The sequence below is a fragment of the Elephantulus edwardii genome, unplaced genomic scaffold (assembly GCF_000299155.1).
Source record: "Elephantulus edwardii isolate Elephantulus edwardi_28Jun2011 unplaced genomic scaffold, EleEdw1.0 scaffold00239, whole genome shotgun sequence".
Classification (NCBI taxonomy): Eukaryota; Metazoa; Chordata; class Mammalia; order Macroscelidea; family Macroscelididae; genus Elephantulus; species Elephantulus edwardii.
The window spans coordinates 3,479,388-3,487,742 of NW_006399989.1; the positions used below are offsets into that span (position 1 = coordinate 3,479,388).

The following is an 8,355-nucleotide window of genomic DNA, read 5'->3' on the forward strand; positions in this document are numbered from 1 at the left end:
AAGAATGTCTATCTGTGTTTCATTGATTATGCAAAGGCATTTGACTGCGTGGATCATAACAAACTGTGGCTGACTCTGAGAAGAATGGGAATCCCAGAGCATCATTATAGGTGAATAAAATACTGTATAAGATCATATTGTAAAAATATAAGGATAACTAGTAAAACATGTATAGGAACTCAAGGGGGGGAGGGCTGAGGATGGGTAGGGGTAAAGCCACAGGGATATACAGTTTAGGGGGTGAATGGGGGGGGAGTAAATGGACAGGACCCTGGCAAAAAGACAAGGTAATGATGATGGACAAGCTCCAATAATGATTAATTTTGTAAAATGTAATGGCATGAAAATGATTGTATTAAACTGTTATGAGCCAAAAATATAATAATTTGCTGTAAAACATAGAGAATATAATGAATTTGTTGTGAAGCATAATAAATTTGTCATATTAAACCTTTATGAGTGGTTTAAGTATATAGAAAAATATTATGAGTTTGCTATGGTAAATTGAATGTGGAAACATATTGGCTTAAGTTTAAGAATAAGAAATATGCTAGGAAATAGCTATATTATATGCTAGAAATAAGAATAAGAAATATGTTAGGAATTTCCTATGTTATATGTTAGAAGATATGTTAGGAATATTTGTTCTTTTGGTTTTTGGTTGTTTTTTTAAAAAAAATTGAGATTTTATTGTAATTTTATCAAGAACCTGGATTTCCATTCATTCATTGTTGCATATTTTCCTCCCTGCCCCATTCTGCCCCCTCCTCCAGTTTGCATTTTTATTTGGAGAAAAAGTTATTCGATTGTTTTACAGTGCTTCCTCCCCGACCACTTTACTATTCAGCTCTTATTCTGGACACTTGTCATACCAATATCTAATCATATATTTCTTTTATACAGTTCTCTCCCTCTTCTGTTTCAATGTCATATACATTATTTATCCCCTCTTAGTTTCCCCCCAAGCCCCATGTCAGTCCTGTTTTATAACAGTGGTATTATGCAGTCTTTTTGTGACTGAGATATTTCACTCAGCATAATGTCCTCCATGGTCACCCATTTTTATAATATTTGATGAGTTCCTTGTATTTTAATGCTGTGTAGTATTCCATTGTGTGAATATACCACAGCTTCTCTATCCATTCATTTGTTGATGGGCACTTGGGTTGTTTCCAATTCTTTGCTATTGTGAACAAAGCAGCAATAAACATGGGTGTGCATATATCTGCTTGGGTGGCAGTTCTAGTTTCTTGTTAGGAATATTTGTGAAAAATATACTAAATAATTTGATATGCCCAGACATGCCCAAACAGGCCTTAGAGACCTAGGGTCCCACTTGCCACAACAGGTGTAAACCCTTGATAAGGAAATATAACTGATTTAGAACTTGCCTGTAAAGCCCCACTGGCCTCAACATGTGTAAATCCCTGATAAGGGAAAGTATTTTGTTACTGTCCATGTTGCTAAGGGAATGTAACTTGTATTGAGCATGATTGGTCAAACCCATATTGTTATTCAGCATGTCCCAGAAAGCCCCACTTGCCTCACCATAATGTAAATCAGGGAAGCCAAAGTAGATAAACTCTGGCTATGCCCAGCAGATCTCTCTGTATTTCTGCTGAAGACAATGAGCTGAACACTGCAGACCCAAAGGCTGTTTTCAGAGCCAAGGACTCTGGCCACACTGATGGACATGATCTCCTGAGACAGCTGAGGACCCTGGCTAAAACAATGGTTGTGAACTACAGACCCTGGCCACACCAGTGGTTGTAAGGTGCTGATCCTGGCCACACCAGTGACTGAACTACTGAACCAGCCAAGGACCCTGACTGCACCAGTGGCCATGAAGACCAAGGAAACAAGTTAGGCTTTCTCAAGGGTGAGTGTTCCCACTATGCTATGGAATATGTTAATAAAAATTTATACATTGCAATGTAGATAAATTGCAATTAACTGTTTAATACTTACTGTGAATTAATGAATCAATATGTTGTGATGAATTTATGAATTGCAATGTAGATAAATTGCAACTAACTGTTTAATGCTTACTTTGAATTAATGAATCAACATGTTGTAAATAATTTGTTAATTGCCATGTAGATAAATTGCAATTATTGCTATGAATTAATCAATAAATTGTAATTGGCTTTTGTAATATGTCTATGAATAATTCATTAAGGCTCAAGGCTCATGACATAAATACAATGTGAATGAAGAATAGTGTGAAACACAACATATAAGAACCTTGTAAGTGGTGCTCTTGGGATGCATGCTGGTGACCATCGATGTTTGCTGTGCTGGAGTCAGTACAGTAGTCTGGGAGGCAGCAGCAAGGGAGCAAGCCTTGAGCAGGCAGGCCCCAGACAGAGGGATGGGAGGAATGGGCAGGGAAAGCACCATAAGAAGGCCTAGAAGCCACAGACAGGCAGGCAGTGCAGCTCTACCGAAAGGGGGCTTTGAGCCCATGAGGAGGCCTGGGAGGCTCCAAGAGGAGACTCCAAGTTCAAACAAAATCCAGAGTCCACATTTGCAGTGTATGTTGAAGTGGCCTATCTTGGGACAGGTGGCATTCTTTCAGATCCTGACATGTAGAGGCAATTCCCAGAAGATGACTGTGACCAGGACGTTCTACAGACTTTGACCACGGTCAACACTCTCAGCACCAGCAGCCAGGAAATTAGAAGACGTATTGCCATGGGAAAGTCTGCTGTTAGGGACCTCTCGAAAGTACTGAAGAGCAATGGTGTCTCTTTGGAGACCAACGTGCATCTGATACAGGCCATGGTCTTTGTTATGCATCAGAGAGTTGGACAATGACTAGGGAGGATAGAAGGAAAATTGATGCCTTTGAGCTTTGGTGCTGGAGAAGAGTACTGAGGGTACCATGGACTGCTAGGAAAACAAACAGATTCATCCTGGAAAGGCTCAAACCAGGCTGCTCCTTGGAGGTAAGGATTCTAAGGCCCCGTCTAATATACTTTGGACATGTTGCAAGGAGGAACAGCTCCTTGGAGAAGGACATCATGCTTGGTAGGGTGGAGGGACAGCGGAGAAGGGGAAGGCCCCTTATGAGATGGATTGATTCAATGATTGGGGTAATCGGGATGGGTGTGTCAGAGACGGTGCAATTTGCACAAGACAGAGCAGAGTTTAGGGCTGTTGTACATAGGGTCGCTATGAGTCGCAAGCGACTTGACGGCACATAACAACAACATATGGACAGCCTTGTAGTTAGGGAAGTTGGCCAGAACTTCATATTTGTGCTTATTGACATTGACAGCAAACAGAGATTCGGATTCTACCACTTATCTTCAGGAGCAAAGAGCTGCTTCTGTATCTTAAGCTATGTCCCCTGGTTCAAAGGCTTTAATAAACTGCTCAACATCTGGCAGATTGTTATTGTTGTTGTTGTTGTTAATAAACTGCTCAACATCTTGGCAGATTATATGACAAAAAGAGAAAAAGGAGAGTCAGAGGAATGAGCTTTTTGAAACTCTGCACAAATTTCCTATTTCTGACCGTGGAATGTCTGTTCATCTCAGTGTACATTCTTATTTTACTGTGCCTGACACCAAAGAACTTCCCAGCATACCTGAGAATAGGAATCTGATATTTTGTGGCTGTGACTATAAACAACATGTTGCATCTGTATGCCAGTGTGTTCTACAAATGCCAGATACTCATCATTTGCAGTAAATTAAGCATTCTGACAGCCTGAATCTAAGGGTACACCACTCTGCTCAACCCCATGTACTAGTAGTCCTGTATATATCCCCATCCTTCCCCCCACATCTGCTGGACTACTACTGTGCTCCCATGCCCCACCTCAGAAGGTTAATGGAGAAAGTCAGAAACATGATGTTGTGATCCTGAATGTGGACACCAACATGCTGGATGACCTCCAGAGGCTCCCAAATGATGTAATTTCTTCATTTAAGAGCAGGCTAAAGAAAGTCTTAACAAGCACTGGTGTGTGTCCAGAGCATTCCTCAAGGCCTAGGATGCTATCTTTGGTAGCTAGTGAAATACTCTGAAAATTGAACCAGAGGACCAAATCACTTTCTCTGAGGAAGCCTTCCTGTCCCACTACCATTCAGGAGCCATAAGATAGTTCTCGCAGAATGCCACACAGTTGCAGCTCTTCAGTTTATTGATGGTCAATTAGATCATCTCAATTCTGGAGGTTTCAGTGATGTTTTCGAAGAGGAGATCAACATGGGTGAATATGCTGGGAGTGATAAACTACCACTGATGGCTCCCCACAGAGTCCAGAAAGGAAGTGGAGCTATAATGAATACTGCAAAAATGAAAGCAAACCTGGCCATGAAAACAGTCAATAAGTTTGCAAAAGATTATGCAAAAATGGGAATAAAAGAATTGAAGAGCTGCTTGAAGTAAAAGGACATCACTGAGAATGACTTTCCCCCCACCATAGAAGAGCAGTTACTTAATATTACACCTTCTCCACTGGTAGAGGCCAAGACCCAAACCTCTGAGAATACTGGTGGTCAATCACGATCCACTTTGGACAGCCACAAAGAGACCCCTTCCACTTGACCACTGCCTTCCTAGTGCTCATCAAGGCCTCTCTGTCCACCCTGTCCAAATGTCATTAAAGGACCGAAAAGAAACAACATCACGGTGGAGGGCCAGAGGACATCTGTCCCAAGAACTGAGCTGCATTAAATAATTAACATGGACAGCAAGGTGGCACTAAGTATGAATAAGATGTTTTCCATGGCCTCCTGCAGCAAGTAAGCATTCAAGGATTCCTCAAGGCCCTGTGGCATCACCAGTCAGCTCTCCAGTCAGTTAGTCTATTGAAGTTCCATGCTTCCTGTTGGCTGATGACCATCCATCCATTGATCCATCTGTCCCTCTGTCTAAGCATTCATGAAGTATATGGGCTTTTTAAAGACAGTCACTTGCAACTTACGAAAATGGAATTCTCCTATGTCCATTTATCTTCCTGAATCATGGTAGAGTCCTCAGCCACTGAAAAGAATTTGATTGAGATAAGAAGAATGCATCAGAAAGATTTCTGAGAGAGCATGCCTTGTGCTTTATAGTTAGCACTAGCTGATTAATATTCAAATAATATTTCTCTTCTAGAAATATTAAATAAATTGCTATTCAGACCATTTTCAAAAACTTTGTAACCAAATGAATTTAAAAAATTATTGAGGCACAACAGGAAGAAAAGGTGCTGTGTGGCAGGAAGCGGTGGTGCTGCACCCACAGTACTTTGAGGGGATCATTGCTGTTTTGCTACACCAAGTGGGACGCCTTAAGCTCAAGTGGAAAGAAGTGGGACAGCTGGAACCACTCGAGTGAGGCTGAGAAGCCAGTTCTGGAAGGGAAAAATGGGCTGCCTGGCTTCTCATTCAAGTACTTTGGGGGGATATTGGGTGTTTCGCTAGACTACGGGGGACACTTTAAGCTCAAGGAGAAGGGAATGGGACAGCTGGTGCCACTCAAGTGAGGCAGAGAAGCCAATTCTAGAAGGGAAAAGACAGGCTTCCTGGTTTTCCATACTTTGGGAGGATCACTGCTGTTAGGCCCTGTGGGCCTCGAACCAAGAAGTGAGCACAAATATACAGGTAATTGACAAAATATTGCCACACTCAAAGTCACTCTGTAGTTACAACGACCTCACATCTACCCAGAAAAACTCACATAATGTCAAGAAAGCAGCAATCTACCTCAGATATAATGGAAAAAACAAAATAACCCTTCTCCTAAACAAGCAAACCAAATTAACACCCCAGAAAGAGAGAACCAGAAGAAATATGTTGATGTGAGGTTATTTACAAAGCTACAGAACAAGATGCAAATGATGAAAGAAACAATTAAGAAATCAAATACCCCAGAGACAAAAATCAAGAAGAAATATATTGAGGAGGAGCAACTTCATCAGGTATGGAAGAAAATGCGAAGATGAAAAAAAGAATAGATAGTATAGATAAAGAGCTATGTTGTTGTTGTTGTTGTTGTTGTTAAGTGCCGTCGAGTCGTAGGCAACTCATAGCGACCCTATGAACGAAAGTTCTTGACAGTGGTGTGACTTTCATCCTTTCTCCAAAAGAGGTATAAGAACTTAAAAAAATCATCACAAGTCAGAGAGGGCACAGCCAACACAGAAAAGCATGAAAATGCAATCCAGAATATTAAGACCAAAATGGCAGAAGTGTTCAACATGCTGGCAGCATAAAAAACTAGAACTGAGGGGAGCTCTGGTGGCCTAGTGGCAAGGAACTGCAACTACAATCCCAGAGGCGCACGGTTCGAATCCACCAGATGCTCTGTCGGGGAAGGAGGGACAATCTCCTCCTGTACCAGTCAGATCTGATTTGACGGTACACTCACACAAAAATAATAATTTTAAAAAAAACACCAAAAAAAAAAAAACCAGAACTGAAGAGATGGAACAGAGAGTCAGGGAGTTGGAAGACAAGAGACTCACTGAAAACAAATGAGAAGAAAAATCAGAGATGAGATTTAAAGAAAATGAAGAAAACATTAGAATCATGTGGTATGACATCAAATGGAATAACATACATATTACTGGAATTCCAGAACATGGGTGTAACAGGGAAACACAGAAAATTATGGAAGAAATACTAGAAGAAAACTTTGCAGGTATTTTGAAGAATGGGGAAATCCACATTCAAGAAGCACAGCAAAAACCAAACAGACTAGACCCCAAAAGAAAATATCAAGACATATCATAGCCAAATTCTCCAAATTAAAAGACAAGGATAGAACTCTAAAAGCAGCACAAGAAAAACTAAGAGACATTTACAAAGGGGAAACAATTAGATTAATTTCTGATTTCTCAGCAGAAAGCATGAGAGCCAGAAGACAATGGGATGGCGTATACAGAAAGTTGAAGGAAAACAATTGCCAGCCAAAAATCCGATTTTCAGCAAAGTTCTCCATCAAATATGAAGGAGAAATTAGATCCTTTGTAGAAAAGAAGGAACTTAAGGAATTTGTGAAAAGACATTTTAAGTGAAGTCCTTCACATAGAGATGGCAAAAAAAAAAGTGGATGAACCATAGTAACCACAAACAACAGAAAAAGAAACAGCAAAATGGCATAAGTAAAATCTGGCCTCACAATAATCACACTTAATGTGAATGGACTAAAAGCACTAATTAAAAGAAAAAGAGTAGTAGAATTGATAAGAAAACAAAGCCCATAAATATGTTGCCTACAAGAGACACATCTAAAAAAAGAAGAGAAAGACAGACTCAAAATCAAAGGCTGGGGGAAAAAAATATATCAAGCTAATGTCAACAATCTTGGCACCAGCAGCCAGGAAATTAAAAGACGGATTGCAATGGAAAAGTCTGCTATTAGGGACCTCTCCAAAGTACTGAAGAGCAATGGTGTCTCTCTGGAGACTAACGTGCATCTGATACAGGACATGGTCTTTGCAATCACTTGTTATGCTTCAGAGAGTTGGACAATGACTAAGGAGGATAGAAGAATTGATGCGTTTGAGCTGTGGTGCTGGAGAAAAGTATTGAATGTACCATGGACTGCTAAGAAAACAAACAGATTCATCCTGGAGAGGGTTAAACAGGGCTGCTCCTTGGAGGCAAGGATTCTGAGGCTTCGTCTGACATACTTTGGACATGTTATAAGGACGAACAGGTCCTTGGAGAGGGACATCATGCTTGGGAAGGTGGAGGGACAGCGCGGGGGGGGAAGACCCTCTATGGGGTGAATTGATTCAGTGACTGGGGTAATCGGGATGGGTGTGTTGGAGGCAGTGTGGCTGGCACAGGACAGAGCAGGGTTTAGGGCTGTTGTACATAGGGTTGCTACGAGTCGCAAGCAACTCAATGGCACATAACAACAAGAACAACAACAATGTCAATAACAAAAAAGCTGGAGTGGCAATACTGATAAAATAGGTAAAATAGATTTCAGAATGAAAACCACCATAAGATTAAAGTCACAATAGATCAAGAAGACATAAACTTGGTCAACATTTATGCACTGAATGATAGACCTGCAAAATACATACAACAGTTAAAAAAATTAAAAAAGAAATAGCACCACAATAGTGGTAGAAGATTTCAACACACCTCTATAGCCAAAGGATAAGTCAACTGAAAAGAAACTTAACAAAGATGCAGAAGATCTACACTATACAATCAGAAAACGAGACCTTGTGGATGTATTCAGGGTATTGCACCCAACTAAAACTCAATTTACTTTCTTCTCAAGTGCACATGGTACATTCTGAAGAACTGATCATATAATAGGGAACAAAGCAAGCCTCAACAAATTAAAAAACATTGAAATAATACAAAGCATTTTCTCAGATAACAATGCCATAAGACT

The 8,355-nt window shown here is 40.4% G+C and overlaps 1 pseudogene; it reads left to right on the top strand.

Annotated features, from left to right (window-relative positions):
- The window catches only part of LOC102849034, a 7,890-nt pseudogene extending 3,204 nt beyond the window's left edge, over positions 1-4,686 (top strand).
- Positions 4,687-8,355: the final 3,669 nt, after the last annotated feature.